Source organism: Ptychodera flava, chromosome 3, assembly GCF_041260155.1.
Source record: "Ptychodera flava strain L36383 chromosome 3, AS_Pfla_20210202, whole genome shotgun sequence".
Lineage (NCBI taxonomy): Eukaryota > Metazoa > Hemichordata > Enteropneusta > Ptychoderidae > Ptychodera > Ptychodera flava.
The window spans coordinates 11,084,387-11,104,051 of record NC_091930.1 but is presented as its reverse complement, the minus strand read 5'-3'; the positions used below and the strand labels follow the sequence as shown (position 1 = coordinate 11,104,051).

General features: G+C 36.2%; 1 long non-coding RNA gene across 1 annotated transcript in view; it reads left to right on the top strand.

Moving 5' to 3' along the window:
- Window positions 1-19,665, top strand: part of LOC139129549 (uncharacterized) — a 52,009-nt gene that overhangs the window by 26,278 nt on the left and 6,066 nt on the right. The gene's annotated exons all lie outside the window — the stretch shown is intronic.

Below are 19,665 nucleotides of genomic sequence, written 5' to 3'. Positions count from 1 at the left end.
AGAGGTCTGATTTTCGGTACACAGGGTAAACTATGGGATACAATTTTTGACAAAGTGTCGCGTGACGTCGATGACCTTTGACTTCAAAATACATTTATATATATAAATCAGGAACCACAAGTGCTACAACAAGCTTAATATTTGGTATGATGGGACACCTTATAATGAAACATCCTGCAACTCACTAATTATGCACATATCTAACTCTGAGCTAGCTAAAGGAACTAGAGGTCTGATTTTTTTTGTACACAGAGATAACCATAGGATAATTGTTTTTGACAAAATGTCATTTGACGTTGACGACTTTTTACCTCAAATATACATATATGTCCATACTCAGTAACCACAAGTGCTACACCCTTCATATTTAGTATGATGGGAGACCTTATGACTCAACTGACCGAACGCGATCAATAAGCCACACTACTTCTGCATAACCAAAGTTACGAGTAGATGTGATATGTTCATGTAGTTTTATATCTGAAGGCCTTGTGTTTAAAAATAAGAGTGGTCAAATGCAAATACATGACCTTGGTACTTGAGCGTGTCGGAGTTGGTTTGTGCCTGGACAATAGGCATGGCTACGGGATTTTGATTGGGCTAGCTCTCACATTATGTCAGATCGCTTTGTTGCAAATCTTGGTTATGTTCTAGCCATAAATGCACCCTCAATTACGGGCAGTCATGGTTCAGCGACATTGACGCTATTTTTGGGTGACATGGCGAGTGTGGCTCTGGTAACTAGTCCTGCAGTACCTACACCATGTTGTGCGATGCCCGACCGATGCAATGGCTACGGTTCGAATTTTTCTTTCATACCTGAATTTTTTTATACCTGTAATGTTTATTTCATGCCTGTAATTTTTTTTAAGTTTTGTGACCTTTAAACCTACCGTACCGTTTGCTGTCAGCCTTGGTCAAAAGCCTACTTTCGCCTCAAATATGTCATCGTTGAACCCAACAAATGTCCCTATTTACATGCTCTACTCAGTTGCCCTTAGAATCGATGTTTTATTCACTTCACGCTGGCAACGCTTGCTTTCCGCACCATGCTACATAGTCGATGGGTGCCACAAGACATATATCATGAGCTGTCGTCATCACCCCTTTTTCAGCAACTTTTCCATTGCAGGCATGAAGTGGGTCAATTCTGAGTGTGTTTGAGTAGTGCATGTAGACAGAGATACTTGTTGGAGTCAAGAATGCTAAAGTTTTACAGGCATGAAAAAATACAGCAATGAAAAAAATTACAGGCATGAAAAAATTACAGGCATGAAATAAAAATTACAGGTATGAAAAAAAACACAGGTATAAAAAAAATTACTAGCATGAAATAAAGAATTACTGGCATGAATAAAAATTACAGGCATGAAAAATTACAGGTATGAAATAAAAAAAATACAGGTATGAAATATAAAATTACACCTGTGGCCTCATTAACCACCGTAGCAGCAATTCTGAAACGTTGGGCCTTTTGTTTTCTGCCACGTAACGTGACTCTTTTGGACTGTACCATTACGAAAATAACGCCACTGTAAAGATGGGTAGGTAAGCTCCATTTGGAGGGATTTAACGTAAAAATAGGCCAAGAATTATAGAAATGGGGATAAGACTCATACTTTGTTTGAGTGTTTTTAATCAAAAACAATAAATATTTTCTCATTAAAGGCTTGATTATGAAAATTGATCACACTAGACTCAATATCATATGAGGTTTGGATGATAGAATGCACATGATCAATGCTAAAAGCTAGATTTTAAAATGTTATAGGCCAAGGCTGATGGTGTTTGTAAACATGATGTGCACAGTACAATAAATTACCCACAATTCTCTTTGATTTGTATCCTCGAAGGTTGCTTTTCTAAAAACTTTTTCAGTTCTGTATGCAAGCAATAATGTGTAGCATCAGAATAATTGATAAATAATATCAAGTAAAAGTACGTTTAGAAATTTCAGGGACAGTTTCCAAATATCATTAAACAACCATGGAAGTAACATGCTGTAGGTACTACAAATGCCATACTTTTTAGGCAGCAAGTTATGACGAACTGAAGGGGTCATTCTCTGAGAAAACTTAGAGTGCAAACTTCTTTTGTCATTTCCAATGGAAAAAATCAATATCCCTTGTTTAAAAAAACAGGTGCAACTAGTCTCCCTACTTTCCACCACATTATTCTGTATGGCTGAAGACACCATCAGTGGAAAATTTTACAAAAATGCTATCTCCTCTCTCAATCTTGCATAATTTTTCAAATAATTTAAAATGAGAATTGAGAAGAATGGTGTTCTGAAAAGTACGTTTTCAGAATTTTAAAAACTAGTCTAGGAATTTGTCTACACATGGGAGACCTGGTAGACTTCTCTGGGGAATCTCTGAGGATACAAATCATGATGAATTATGGGAAATCTACAGTCCTGTGATGTGCAGCTAAGCTGACTCGATCAGCCAGGCCAAACAGCAAGGGTTCATTTGCATGTACTTTGGATTTTGTTTCCTACCGCGCAGTCATTCTGACAGTGTGAATTGGACCGGAAAACGTGGTCATTTTCCTCGCATGATTTTGAAAGGTTTTACAGGTTGTGCATCGCTGATTTTTAGTCGAAGGTTAGTATACTAAAAAGGCATACCAAAGTGTTTTTTTGTGAAATTCTGGCAGGATTTTCTGTTGTTTGCTATAATACGACGGATGTTGTTTTTGATCTCGCTCGACAACCTCGACTTTATTTTTGAAATGAGCTCTAAAATTTTGACCTATAATGGAAGAAGATACTTCAATGAGTATGCACTGAAAATTGTGATCTGCAAAAGGGGAATACGTCTATCCAGTAAAAGGTCTTGTCTAATTGTGTGCATATTCTCTGAAAAAGAGGTTTTCTCTACATGTTTTGTCCTCTACACTCGTTTCATGACTTCATAAATAGAAGTCAGTCACCTGCTTCGTTAACTACGTTCTTAGAATGAAACGCACATTCATTCACGTTTAGAAATAAATTTGATGAATCTGTAAATACAAAACTACTCGCAGATACGATATTTCCCCTTCAATATACATATAAACTCACCTATCAAACTAGCTACCGAGCCAGCTACCTGGCTACTCTACAGACAGGCAGGGTACACAATCGTAGATACATACGTACATACATACATGCATGCATGCATGCATGCATACATACATACATACATACACACACACACACATACATATATACATACATACATACATACATACATACATACATACATACATACATACATACATACATACATACATACATACATACATACATACATACATACATACATACATACATACACACACACACACACACACACACACACATACATACCATGTGTACCCATGTATTCATGCATGCATGGGTATGACAAGGCTTTGTGAGTGATAAAATCTAACATAAAATTGTTTTAGTTATTAAAATATGTTAAGAGTTTGGATTAGGCGTTTGAACGGAAGACTTATAGAGTCACGGACTAGCAGTTCTCCTTGTCTGTGATTGAGTCGATCAATGATCAGTTTTGTACTACACTCTGTGGTCAAGGTAACTTAAATGCGGAGATTGCCGTCCTTGATAGTCTGAACCATACTTGAGGAGTGTCTGACAAGAGTTTTATTTGGTGATGGGCAATAATGTCATATTATTTGTCATAAATAAGAGTGTATAGATGGTAATGAGGTTGTTATGCAGGGTTATTTATGATGATATACCATTTTGCTTTCCCAATATTAGGTTAGTATATGCCATGTGTAAACATACTGATCATTCTTTGCAACGAATTTTGCCGACAATTTCATGGGTTTAAACAAAAGTTTAATTATATTTACAGTCTATCGTCAATTATACCTGTTTCCTTGGGTATTAAAGGTGTGCAAGTATTCACATCAAATGACTAGAAAATTCACTTTATGGACAGAATTTTGAAAAGTAGCCTTTTCTTGTCTGGTTAGGCCAAAAAATAAATTGTGCTGTTCCGATAACATGGTTTCAAAAATTGGGTAGGTAGGTCGGCAGCATTTTTTTTTCCAAAATATTTTTATTTTTAAATATGCATTTTGCAAGGGTTCAGGGCGGTCAAACACAGGCCACAACATTTCCAGAAAAATGTATCATACATATGAAAGGGAAAAAAAACATAAAATACATCCTCGTTCAAGGAAAAATGAAATCTACGCGTGATTTTACTGGTTTTTTCTTCCTTTTTTACTTCCGTGTTTACGATGCTCTAAAAACCTTAGGGTCGGAAGGTAAAAATATGGTAGGTCGGGTTATTGGGAACAGCACATTTGTTTTGTTCGGCCTAACGAAAAAATATACCCCTGAACTAAAATATGCATGGGCTACAAGCCATTGTCACCGGACTACCAACTTCAGAAAATGGTAGCCCAAGTGGACTACCAGGAAAAAGTTAATTCGAGCCTGCATTACCATTAATTACCATGACTGTATCTGTAATTTGCAGAGTGTATTTGCCAGCGTGACCAAGGGAGGAAGAACATGCTTGAATGTTAACATCTGTCTTGCTAACAATAACAATGTTTCTAGAAATACTTTTGCAAAGTCCTCACTGATGTCCTTGTGAAACTGGCCGGATTCTTTGCAGCTTGCTAACCTACACGAGTACTCAATCTCATCTCAAAGAAGGTGCACATAATCATTTAAAAAATACATTCACTCCAATTTATAGGTCATTGCACAAACAGTTCGAACAGAGCTTATCTAAAAATTTTATCTGCGTCAGGTGCTTGGTTTAACTCAAGAATGTTCTTTTACAATATGGGTGTGTCTCGTGTGATGCAAAACCACTTCCGATCGTTACCGAACAAAGCCGATGAGTGGTGCTGTCCTGAGGGGTTGTAAAACAAGTACTGCATTCCACGGTGGAATTTTAATGACCAGAAATGATAGCGGCAGTCACACTTTATAGAACTAAATTATATGCTCATACATACTCATACGAAATAGGTGATTTTTGAAAGCACCGAATATTTAACCCGTATTATGGAAATTCATATGCTCTGTCGTAGTCAGGGCTGAAACCCAGAATGTTCTCTGAACCCATCTCTGAACCCATCAAAAATGCAGAGGATCTCTAAGATATGGGTGATTTTTTATGCCTTGTTTGAATATATGGATCCTATGCTTTGCAACAAATTTCGTGGACACTTTAAGGGTGTAAAAACAGTATTGAATATATTTAGGTCTGAAATACCATGTTTGCCTGTAATTTGCAGAGTGTCATTCCCAGTGTGATAGCTATATTCCTTGCCAAATTAGAAAACAAAATTAATGTTTACATCTGTCTTGCTGATTTTGCGCCATACGGCCGCGATTTCTTTATAATTATTAGGTGTATCATCATTCTTTAGAAAAACTGTTAATAGCAAAAGTACCCTGGCAATGTGCTGAATTATGAAATTATGAAATTGGTCAGATTATTTTCAGTTCGCTGACAAATGTGATTAAATAAACAAACTTAATCATATAAAAAATACATTCACTCCAATGTATAGGTCATTGCACAAATAGTTCGAACAGAGCTTACCTAAAAATTTTATATGCGTCAGGTGCTTGGTTCAACTCAAGAATGTTCTTTTTCAATATCGGTGTGTCTCGTGTGATGCAATACCACTTCCGATTGTTACCGAACAAAGCCATAAGTTAGCGACCGATCGGTGCTGCCCTGAAGTGACCAGAAATGATAGTGGCAGTCACACTTTACAGAACGATAATGTATATGCTCATCGTGAAATTGGTCAGATTAATTTCAGTTCGCTGACAATGTGGTTAAATAAAACAAACATATTTTTTATAAAAATACAAAAAGTTTGGAACAAAGCTTTACCTCAAAATTTTTACTAACGTCAGGTGATGCTTTTTTCAGCATGGGCGTGTCTCGCCTTATGCAAGACCAACGACAGTGCTTCCGATTGTTACCGAACAAAGCCGATTACTAACCGAATGTTCGGTGCTGCCCTGAAGTGTTTTCCGGGGTGAAAAATGTAATGGTCAGTAATAATAGTGGCAGTAAAAACTTTACAGAACAAAATGAATATGTTCATAAATACTCATTCGAAATAGGCATCAAGTGATTTTTGAAGCATCGAACATAAATAGTACATGTCTTTGGTTATTGTTTACTGTTTGGGGTTCTACATCGGCGCCAATATAGAGATCTAGAGCATATTCAAAAACGTGCCATTCGTTTAATCTTGGGAACTGATTCTGCTGTGCCAATCAAGGATCTTCATTCCCGATTACAATGGTTATTATTAAGCCTTAAAGTAAAATTAAGTAGTTTATTCCTGGTTTTTAAAGCTACAAAAAAGCTCGCACCAGAGTATGTTAATTAACTTTTAAATGAGTATCGTCCCGCGAGAAGCTTACGATCTGCTGGTTAGTATCTTTTACAGATTGCCGTAGCGAGATCTCTATGAGAGAAAAACCTTTAAGTCACATATTTGACAGCAACATAAAAAATGATATAATAAAATTAACAGCCATGAATCATTTCAACTAAGAAATTCCTGTAAACAATTAAACCATTTAGCTAAATGACAATAAATATCATTTGCTCAAAGGACAATTTTTGCTGAAACATGTTGATCGCATAACAGGGTGCGTTGTATCATCTTGGGTCCGAATTATAGGTAGGAAAACAGCACCAACGACAGAAAATCTATGAGTTTAAGTAATCTTTACTTCTTAATTTCGTTAATATTTCTGTCCTTATACAGACGATCAATGGGCACCGTTTTCTTGGTGCCAGTTGTGTGGCGGTGTACTCCCGGACATCATCGTAAACTGCATGGAAGACAGAGCCACCTAAACGTCTTGAACGTATTGCAGCATCCAGAGGCTGCAGTCATTACCAATATATTCATTATATTGTATGGTATTTTTATGTAGTTTATTCTCCCCACCAATGACCTAATTTTAATCAGTCTAGAACACTCTCAACGTCATTTGTTTGGGGCCATTCTCCTTCATGACCTGGAATTCAATTGGTCATGTTTAGAACTTTATGGAATGTCCTTTTCACTAAAAGTTTAGATATTTTTAGAACAGTAATTACCATATCAATAGAAATTCTAGATTGCTCTTATATTGTCTAGATAAAATCATTAAGTAAAATACTGGACGGTATAGATTTTAAGGCAGATTGTTCAGGAACTCTTCAGTTAATAGCTACAACCTCTGGATATAGAATCTGGACCTGCATGCATATGTTATTCAAATGAAATAAGTAAGATAAGCGAAAGTTTACACAGTATTTTACCACGTCTGGCAAGGGGAAAATTATCACCGTGAATAATTTATGATGTCGGTTCCCAATGTCGCCTTATCTCTTGCATCATTCATATATTGTTTAATGACTTGTGTAAACCAAACGACTTTCAAATTAATATGACCTTGAAGCCGATAACTAAGCTATCGCAATCTTTTCCACAATATATTACTGTCCTAAGATAACACCTTGTTTAACAGCAGTTATAAACCATATCAGCGCAGGCATGTCAAGTCATTCGTGACCAATAATGTTAGTAAATATTTGACATACTCAGCGAAGTAACCTACCTACCTGTCTACCTATCTACCTACCCTCCCACCTACCTACCTACCTATCCATCTACCCTCCTACCCACCTACCCACCTACCTACCAACCTACCTACCCACCTACCTGCCCACCTACCCACCTACCTACCAACCTACCTACCTACCTAACTGAGAACTGTCTGAAAAGTTTTAAGTGGATGTGGTCAACAATGTTATGTTACTTTGTCATAAATAAGGGTGTATTGACTGTTATAAGGTTGTAATCGCCACCGTTATTTATGATGAAATACTATTCTGCTTTGACGATATAAGGTGATTTTTCCTTGTGTGAACAGACTCATGTCATTCTTTGCAACGAATTTCGCTGACAATTTTATAGTTTAAACAACGGTATTGATAATTTTTAGGTCTGAAACACCATGTTTGTCTGTAATTTGCAGAGTGTGATTCCCAGTGTGATAGTTATATTCCTTGCCAAAGTGGAAAGAACCCAAGAATACAATGGAATGTTGACGTCTGTCTTGTTGTTGTTGCGCAGTACAGTATTCCTTTCTGCTTATCTGACAGGCGTAACGTCACTAGTACACTGGCAATGTGCTGAACTATGTCATCGTTGAATTGGTCAGACTATTTGCAATTTGGTGACAAACACGAGAATGCAATGTGTAGTTAAAACAGATATGTTATAAAAATATATTCATTCCAATTAGAATTCATTGCCCGAAAGTTTTGAACAGAGCTTACCTCAAATTTTTATCTGCGTCAGGTTCCTGGTTTAACTCAAGAATGTTATTTTTCAATATGGGCGTCTCTCGACTTGTGCAAGGCCACCGACTGTGCTTCCGAATGTTAGCGAACAAAGCCGATAAGTAACCGAATGTTCGGTGCTGCCCTGAAGTGTTGTAAAAACAAGTACCGCATTCCGGGGTGAAAGTTTAATGACCACCAGTGTTAGCACTATTCACACCTTACAGAACTCAGTGAATATGCTATTGCATACTCATTCGAAACAGGAACCTGATGATTTTTGAAGCATCGAACATAAATAGTACGTGTGACCGTTTAATTGTCTGTTCATTATGTATCTCATTGGACAGATTCTTAAACGTCATTAAACTTTGACATACGGCAATGCGAATAAGCCATAAACCCCTACTCACAAGCAACCAGAAAAACATAGACACTGAACTGCCATTTTCCTTTGAGACTCGCACTTTGGAATGTGCCCTATAGTAGGTCTCGGGGCTCATTACCCAGAATGTTTTGCATTGGAACACTTCGTACTATATGAGAGGATCTATAAGATATGGAACCAAACAAGGGACATGTTTGACAGCAAATATGCAAAAAATGTACTCACAAGATATATCTTCTACGCACGAGATGATGTATGTCTCTTTAATGCTAAAAATGTCCCCTACGGTCGTTTACAATAATAGCCACGCACAAATGCGGCTGAGATATTTTGTCACACAAAAACAAACCACAAATGCAAACAGAAAGGTATGCTCGAAAAGGCATTCCGCTCAAACAAAGTGTGGGTATTAAAGGGTGCACAATTATAATATAATACAGGGGTTGAAATGGCAAATTGGAAAACAGCACCAACGATTGTAAAACGAGGACTTTTAGAAAATCTTTACTTCTGTCCTTATCGGACCACTGCATGGAGGACATAAATGTTCTAAGAGTAACATATGAACACTACTACCTAAGTGTCAATTGCCTGTATTCAAGGATATTATTAGGAATTATAAAATGGAAGACAAACCAGTCGAAACATCTTGAATGTATTGCAGCATCCAGTGCCTGCACGTCATTGCGAATATGCTTCACCACGATGCATTGTGTCCGTCACAATTTATTTTTAGGTTTTGGAAGCCTCAATTTCTCTCCGAATCACAAGTAGAAATATTTGTCAAATATTGGCTGTTGTCAGAAAGCGTACATGAAAATACCACCTGCACAGAAAAGTTGATAGATGAACCTCTAACAATCTTCATTTTGAGGAAGAAATTAGGTTAAATTCAATAAATTCCTCATTTTACCATGCTATCTTAGTATTTAGTTAGTTTTTCGTTGTTTGAGCTTTAAAAAACTACCCAAACCATGAAAATGTCAGTGACAATGTCAAAAACTATCGATGCTCAGACACGAATCACATTTACTCTTGCAGTGTTTTCAAAAAAACTTGACAATCATGAAGGAAAACGTCGGTTTTCCTTTCCCTCAACATTTTAGTTTCATCGATGCGCTTTATTTCCTACATTAAACATAGCGTCAATGACACTTGGCTCACATTTCGTTCGGTGTGGCATGCCAGATTGAGTATGCGTCTAAGCTTGTAATAATCATAATGTCAACTGCATTTGACCACATTTTGATGCGTAGTCAATCAAATACAAAGACGAAGTAAGTATGACTGCAATGGACACACATATGCACAACCAAAGACCTCCGAGATAATAATAAATTGTTTTCTTGATGAATATACCATGTAGCTTGCACATCAAAATTGGTGATACAGTCTACCTTTTCAAGAAAGAGTTGTTCTCTTGTGATATTATAGTAGAGCAGATAAGTGTGGTACTTTGGCAAAATATTTCAGTTTATGATACAAGTATGAAACTTTGAAGGATCATCAACGGTATAACACTTAGAAAAAACAATGCTAGTCAACAGAAAATCCAAGATGACGGCCGTATGGCAGCCATTTCCAATATGGTTGCCGAGCAAATATTTAAAGGTATAAAAACACAATTTATTACCAATTTTAGTGGTTTCTGTGACAAATTGTATAGTTTTTTTTGTACTTAAAGCTGTTTTTGCAGGTCGTAAGGCATAATTTGTGATTTTGTCAATCCAAGATGGCGGCGTATGGCGGCCATTTTCCAATGTGGCTTCCATGCAAATCCATATACTACATTTAAGGCATAAAATGCTACTTTAAATTTTTATTTTGTCATCCAAGATGGTAGTTGCATGGCGATCGTAGGGTTACAAGCAAATCCATATATTATAGAAATAACGAGCTACGCACTGACCATTAACGTTTATTATGGGCAAGGGCAAGAGGAAAGCCAAAATTAAGCCTAGCCCGTTAATTTTGGCTTTCTTCGAGCCTGCGCCCATAAATAAACGTTAATGGTCAGGGCGGCGCTTGTTATTTCCATCATATTATCAACGAACCCAAGAAAACCGTCAAAATTTGTAAAAATTTCCCAAGCGGGCGACAACTGGGTTCCAGAACTGAACAATACGCGACGCACTGTCACGCGCGCTGTAAAAATTGGCAAATCCGGAGATGTTTTCAGAAAAAAGTATCTCAACTTGACCGACAAGTGCTCCTTTTATTTTGTGATTGGTTATGATTTACTGTAAGTGACTGTTGCGTGGTTTATTGCTCAGACCGTTCGTTTAAAATGCCCTTGTATTTTATTTGTGCTCGAACAAGGATGTCTATTATGTGTTAATTCTTTTTATGAAAACTTCAACATAGAGATTACAGAAAAACTGAAATATCAGGAAAAAGGTTAACAAAACATCACTTCATCACTCATTGACAAAGATAAGAATAATGACGTTACAACAAAACCTATCCACACAATGACCTTTAGTCCATTCATCAAAACCATCTTAATCAAAAATGTTAATAAAAAACTGAAAATAATCATAGCATATCAAAGGAATAAAACATAAAAGACATCCTTTTGAAGCAAAAGTCAAACTTGAGCATAATTGAAACGAATGGTCTTGGAAACAAACCATTCAACAGTCAGACCACAACATAAAGATTCTAACACATCTTTCAGATAACCAATAGCTAATGTCAAACTAAACATGTTGGAATACAGAACAATTTTAGCAACTGACGGAGAGGTGCCAATTTAGTCCTAAAACACCAATAAGTCGAATTACACAAACATAAAAACGTTTTCTGGCTAAACTGATCATGTGACCAGGGTCAAAGCAATATCTATTTATAAAATCATATTGATGTTCTCACAATATCGTATTACTAACAAAGGTGGCCCTGTGATAATTTGTTCAGCTCTCCCAGCTGGTTCTAATCCTGTCAATTGAAGTGCGACTGACTAACGGATAACAGGGCTAGTTAATTAGCACTTTACATTTGTTCCCATCTCTTGATGTAAGCTAAATACACTTATGCACATACAGAATTCTAGCATGTCGTAAAGATGTCAAAAACAGCAAGAAGTTGTTTGGCCGGAATATCCTTTATTACAAATTTTATTTTTAGTTTATTAACACATTAATTTACTTTTTGTAAAGTAATTCACTGGCAGAGCAATGATCTGACTCAATGGTGGACCATATCACAAAATAAACATCAGAAATTGACTCACCATGGTCAAAACATGGGTATAGCCACAGAAATAGTTAAAAGTCAGATGATAATCTCCCAAATCATCATTGATTTCATTTTTCCGGAAGTCGATTTGGCGGCCATCTTGAAAAATGGCCGTCATATTGGGTTTTTGCGTTGTTAGCGCTTTTTCTTAAAAAGTGACCTAAAATGTGCCTACATGCCAATTTTTATGCTTGTATCACAATTTGAAATATTTTCAGTAATCCGCTCTACTATTATATTGCATGGGATTAATGTAAACAAAATTTGGCAATTCATCAAGCAGTAATATTGAAGAAACCAACTTAGTTCGACTTGGAGGTCTTCGGTTTGTTTCTGTAAAATATTACCAAAATGTAAAATTGTGGCTCATAGTTACTGCTATTTTCACAAAGCTTATACTTTTGCTGCTCATTATTTCCTATTGGCATACTTTTGCCTATAATAACTTCATTCAAACAAATTCACATTAACAGTTTAGCATGTGCTTACACACAAAATACAATGGTGTAGACGTACTGTATGGCGGTTCTCAAATATTTTCAATTCGACCAGAGAATACAAGAATGAAATATTTGGCATTTTTTGTACCAAAGTAGCATAAAAACTGTCACAAATATACAATACTGCATGTTTAATCACGATTTGAACATATATACTCAACAAAGTTAACCCCTAAGAACATGCATATCAAGTTTAAAATTAAAACAATCGCACAGTCGATTTCAGAGAAAATGATTTTTTGACCAAAAATGGGAAAAATTACCTAAAAATACTATTATGAAAATTTCACCACAATGTGAAGACACTCAACCAAGGATGCTCCTAGGTACCGACATACCATATGTCACAGCAATCACAATAGTTAATTCAGATAAAATGAATGTTGACCTAAAATTTAAAAAAAATATAGAAATATACAAATTTTACCACAATTCGAAGACATACAATTTGAAGACATTTAACTAAGGTTGCCCCTAGATAAATGGATACCAAGTTTCAAAGCAATCAGAATTGAAAATTCAGAAAAGTTAATTTGACATAAAATGTGAAAAATTGCTCCAAAAATACTAATATGAAAAATTCACCGCATTTGAACAAATCCGACAGTGGTCAACCAAGGATCATGCATATCAAGTTTCAAAGCAACCCAACAAGAACTTTGAGAGGATATAATATTTTGACCAAAAATGGGAAACATTTGCCCCAGAATACAACTTTACAAATTTCACCATAATTTGAACAAATCTGCCGAAAGTCACCTTAAAGGACCTGCACATCAAGTTTCAATCAAACCAGCATGTAGTTACAGAGTTGCATATTTTTACGTGGCACGTTCATTTGAACGAATTCACATTTCCACCCAATGGTGTACCTGTACACCAAATACTAAGACGGTAGGTGCTGCAGTTTTTAGCTCACGTGTGTAAACACGTGGGCTAATGTCATAGCGATGTCTGTCTGTCTGTCTGTCTGTCCGTGTGTGTGTGTGTGTGTGTGTGTGTCTGTCTGTCTGTCTGTCTGTCTGTCTGTTTACACGATAACTCAAAAACGCCTGAACGGATTCAAGTCAGATTTGGTACACAGGTACCATATGCTACTGGCAAGAACTGATTAGATTTTGGTTAGTGTGGCTTGCATATTAATGAAGTTATGCAATATCGTTTTTTTTCCGTACAATGGTTTCCCTATGGAGACGGTAATGACAGTGTAGACATATATCAAGAAATACTGCACAAAATTTCATGAAACTTTTCGCAGATGACAATCTAAGAACATTATGATGATACTGTGAGTGTCATGTCAATTATCTTCTCATTTGCATATTTAATGAACTTTTGTTATTAGTGAGATAACTCTGAAATTCCTGCACTAAACTTGATGATACTTGCAACAAATATTGATCTGATATATATCTAATTATACTTAGAAGCATTAGGCAGTGTCAAGTTAATAAATAGCTCATTTGCATATTTTATGAAGGTTTGTAATTAGTCATATAATTAAGGGTTGATTTGCACATTTAATGAACTTTGTAATTAGGTATATAACTCTGAAATTACGGCACCAAAGTCAGTGAAATTGGGTACAGATATTGTTTTGATAAATATCTAATTGTACTGAGAAGCATTTGGCAGTGTCAAGTTAACAAATAGGTCATTTGCATATTTTATGAAGTTTTGTAATTAGTGATATAACTCCAAAATAACTGCACCAAATGTGATGAAATCTGCTGCAGATACTGATCCGACAGATATCTAATTGTGGTGTAGAGCATTTAGTTGTGTGAAGTTAATTAAGGGTTCATTTGCATATTTAATGAACTTTGTAATTAGTGATATTACTCCAAAATTACAGCGTTGAATTTGATGAAACTTGCTACAGATGTTGATCTGATAAATATCCAATTGTACTGAGAAGCATTGAGCAGTGTCAAAAAAATCGCAATCATACCATCCATAGTCCAATAACACTAGGTCAGAATTTGAAAGACAATACTTGTAAACATAGACACAAAACAGCACAGAACAGACAGTATATAGACGGTACACAAACAAAGTCAAATTCATGAAAGAAAGATATATGGACCTCTGGCCAAAAGACCAAGAAGTGATGTCAGGTGTTTCGAAAATAGTAATTGCATCCTGCCCCACATATGGCACCCGCCATATATCAATCTACAAGTCAGATAGGTAGTGGTCACTAACTAAGGCCCCATGTCACCGATGCCATTAGTGATCATTTGTCGAAATAGATATTGTATTTATCTACCAGCTTGCGATACCTGCCAAAAAAGCGTTTGAATGTAGAGACAAGTCTTGCTCTGGTGTAACCTTGATTTAACAGTTTGTAAGAGAGATGGCCATGTCTCTCTACAAAATCACCATATGAACTGCATGCTCTTGCATATCGAATAAGCTGGGAAATGTATACCCCATAAGCAGGTGAGAGTGGAATATTACTGATGAGGTGTGGAAAATTGATTATACTAAAGTTTAAATCATCTCTCTTGTCATATAGCCTAGTAGAAAGGTGACCATTAGAGTCAAATTCAAGTAAAATGTCCAGATATGAAGCAGAAGAGGCCGTTTCTGTAGTTTCTTTAATCTCCAATTCTGGAGGATAAATCATAGCGAGATATTTACTGAATTCAGAGTTATTCAATGAAATAACATCGTCTATGTATCCAAATGTAAGGTTGAAAGTTCGAGCTACAGAGCAAGTTAATAATTAGCTCATTTGCATATTTCATGAAGTCTTATAATTAGTCATACAACTCCGAAATAACTGCATCAAATGTGATGAAAACTGCTGCACATACTGATACGACAGATATCTAACTGTATTGTAAAGCATTCAGTAGTGTAAAGTTAATTAAGGGTTCATTTGCATATTTAATAAACTTTGTAATTAGGTATATAACTCTGAAATTTCGGCACCAAAATTTTGTGAAACGTGCTACAGATATTGATTTGATAAATATTTAATTGTGCTATGAATCATTGAACAGTGTCAAGTTAATTTAGGGTTTATTTGCATATTTAATGAACTTTGTAATTAGTGACATTACTCTAAAATTACAGCATTAAATTATAAATAAAACGTGCTACAAATGTTGATCTGATGGATATCTAATTGTCCCATAAAGCATTGAGCAGTGTCAAGTTAATGAACAGCTCATTTGCATATTAAATAAAGTTTTGTAATTAGTGATTAAACTCTGAGAGTACTGTGCGAAGTTGAAAAAAACCTACTACATGTAGTGATAACATATATCTCATTGTTCTGTGAATCGCACTACTATTAATGAACCTGTTGTAAAACACGTTAGCATATTCAGTTCATATCTAGTTATAGTTTTTGAAGCGGACTGGCGTGCATACATACATACATACATACATACATACAACATACATACATACATACATACATGCATGCATGCATGCATGCATGCATACATACATACATACATACATACATACATACATACATACATACATACATACATACATACACACACACACACACACACACACACACCACACACACACACACACATACATAACATACATACATACATACATACATACATACATACATACATACATACATACATACATACATACAGACATACAGACAGACAGACAGACAGACAGACAGACAGACAGACAGACAGACAGACACAGCCGACTTGTCCCGGAAACTTCTGACAACAATCAATAAGTGAGTGCAGAAGTCATGTCTGGCCATACTCCGATTTGACATATTGTGTTATGGATAGTAAATGACGATATTTTGGTGATATGGTGAAATGGTGATATTCATAACTATTATCGGGTTTTTTAACTTAAGGAAGAATTCCAAATTTTGACTATTTTACACTCACAAAACGATGCCGTGTATTACTAAACATTAAAGAAAAGAAAAATCTAGCGAGCATCCTTTGCCTTGACTTGGTATAGTAATACAAAGGCATTACATGTTGTGACTATTTGTACCGGTGTCACTTATGCTGAAACCAATGCCTTAACAGCGGAAGGTACCTTATGCGGAAAGGGCAGCAAGAGAAGTTTGGTTGTAATTGCAACGGCCATTATTTCAAATGCCCCACTTAGAAGAAGACGATCACACTATCTGCATAGGTTGTCTTTTAGCGACTTCGAGGAGTTATATTAAAAATAGTTGGAAGTGTTAGTTTATCAGGACTCACTTTTGAGTGGACAATTTTCAAGACGAAGAAGTCCACATGGCGGTTCTCAATATTATAAATATTATTCCAGGTTAAGTGTTAGAAAACGCAATAAAGAGTGAAGAGGTCAACATGGAGATCGGTCGTGCAATATGACTTGAAATATCAGTTGTATCAGTATATTTTCATTGCCCTTAAGGACTGTCAATCCCGAGACTGAGAGAGGAGAGAGAGAGAGACAGAGAGACAGAGAGAGACAGACAGAGAGAGAGAGACAGAGAGAGAGAGACAGAGAGAGAGAGAGAGAGACAGAGAGAGAGAGTTGGCTTGCAAATAACACCCAAAAGGCGTTGCTTCAATCGTACAATAGGAATTACTTCAAGACAAAAGAATTCATCCTGTCATGAACGTCAACTCTTGATCTACAAGTTATGTGTCACAGCTTATATTCATAACTGACACAGTGACTATACAAAAACAATAATGTGAAATTGCCATAATTCATCAAGTTTAAGTTGTCAAACATAGTCGCAAAACGAAATAAGGTACTAAATTAAATTACTTACATACACCGTACCCATGGTTGTAAAAACAACCACCTTTCTGAATATTGCCTACTTTGTATGCAAATTGACCTACATTTGAGATTTTTGTGTTTTGATTAGCAAGTATTGGTGGGTTACCAAGGTATGGATGTATATGAATGTTTGTGTAAAATGTTGAGAAAAAATCTTTGGTGGAATGAGTCACCTCTGTAACAGTACGCAAATTGGAAGTATCCCTGATGCCAGTTGACTGATTAGTAAAGACGTCACTTTGTGGCAAACCAGTGACAGCCCTTCTACAACTGTAAAATTGTCTCAACCTGACAAAAAGGAAAGACTTGGTTTACTTTTTTGTTTCTCGTCCTCGCACGCACGCATGCATCCAGACAAGCCGCGTGCGTGTCCGGAAACAACCCAAACACAAAACATATGAAGACACAAGTGACGTTATGATACACATTAGCATACGTTTAGGATCACATTTAGCCTCTGTGCATCTCTGAACTGTGAACTAATCGTTATCGTCTTACTTCTAAAGCATGAGATCATCCTTTTTTTCGTTGCCTTCCTATCGGTAGTTGACATCATATAAAGACCAAAAAAGCAAAACAAAACCCAAAATATTTGACCCACTTGGCCAACATCGTAATGTGTATAGAAACAAACATTCCTACTGTAGCGTGTTGCCATTGGAGATATCGCTGTCACAAGCAATGATATGCAGTTATGTACAAACATAGGTTGTGAAAGTTTGTTAAAGCAAACGACAGGTACTTTCATTTGGCCCATGTCAAAATCTTGTACTATTCAACTTTGTCTTAGGTGGTCTATTTGTATTTGTTTACCATGACAGGCATCCTTACTCAAGCACTGATTTGTATCATAATGGAAATTAGGTTCCGGTGTTCTTTCCTGTTTACAACCCGATAAAAGTTGAATAATGGCAAGTGCGGATTTACCACGCAGCAGTGCTTGTACAAACAAGTGACTTTCCAATAAGACGAACATATCTGACACAAAATTATGGTGTCATATAAAACAAAACAAAGCTATTCAGGAAATACTCTCACTATATCTCTCTTGATAGACATATCAAGGACAGGCAATTTTTTGGAAGCAGTTTCGTTCTATGACAATGTCTCGCCTTTTTAAAACTGTTTCTCACGAATGTTTAACATCTTCATTTTAAGTTAAACAAGCATGGCTGCAGGGAGGAAACTCGGAACTCAGGTACTACTTGCCTTACCGACTACTTCTTGGGTAATCAAAGCACTCCACATAGTTGGTATTCAACAATTGTTCGTAAACAAAACAAGCATGCTAATATCTATAGAAAGAGTCTGTTTACAACTATCATCGACACAGAACAATTGAAGACATTACTCATATCAAAAACCAGATGTAAACTGAATGTGCTCACCTGTTTACAACAGGGTCATTACATGGTAGTACGCTTCACAGAACAACCAAATATCTATCAGATCATTATGTGTAACAGGTTTCGTCAACTTTCACACAGTACTCTCGGAGTTAAATGACTAATTAAAAAAACTTCATTTTTGGAAAGTTTTCAAACATCTCGTTCCACGCTCACAATCACAGAATCCTACATTTCTATCAGAGAAGGTAATGAAATTTCTGACAATAAAGACATTGCTGACACTTTTAACAACTTTTTCACAAATGTAGCTTCAGAATACATAAAACAAGCAAACAACAACGATGACCTTCTCAACAAATTGACAAATTTTATAACAAAACACCTTCCGGATGATGCAAAATTCAATATACCATTGCTAAAAGACTCAGACATTTGAAAAAGCTTATGAATTTAAATTGTAACAAATCCACTGGTTTAGACGGCATCAGTTCAAAATTTTTGAAAATTGGCGCAGGTCAAATCACACCGAGTCTCACAGCTCTTTTTAATTATGTAATCACAACAAGTACTTTTCCAAGTCAATGGAAGTCAGCTAAAGTAACTCCTCTGTTCAAAAAGGGTATCAAAGATAACATCTCAAACTACAGACCTATTTCAGTCCTTCCTGTTCTGTCAAAATTGTTAGAAAGACATGTACATAGTCATTTTTACAATTTTCTTTCATTGCACAATTTGCTGTCAGATAAACAATCCGGTTTTCGTACGTTCCACTCTTGTCAAACAGCTTTGACTAACATTACCAACTCATGGTACCAGGCAATCGATAGTGGAAATCTAATAGGTGTTTTACTCGTTGATTTTAGAAAAGCCTTTGACCTAGTTCATCATGGTACTTTACTTAAGAAACTCAGACTATATGGTTGTTCAGAGCAGACAATGGGCTTTTTCACTTCATACCTCGCAAACAGAACTCAGTTGGTGTCCTTTAATGGAACCCTGAGTGATTCTCTTCCTGTCAGTACAGGTGTACCGCAGGGATCTATTTTAGGGGCCCCTGTTGTTCCTACTTTTTATAAATGACCTCCCTCTGGCTTCTGAAAATT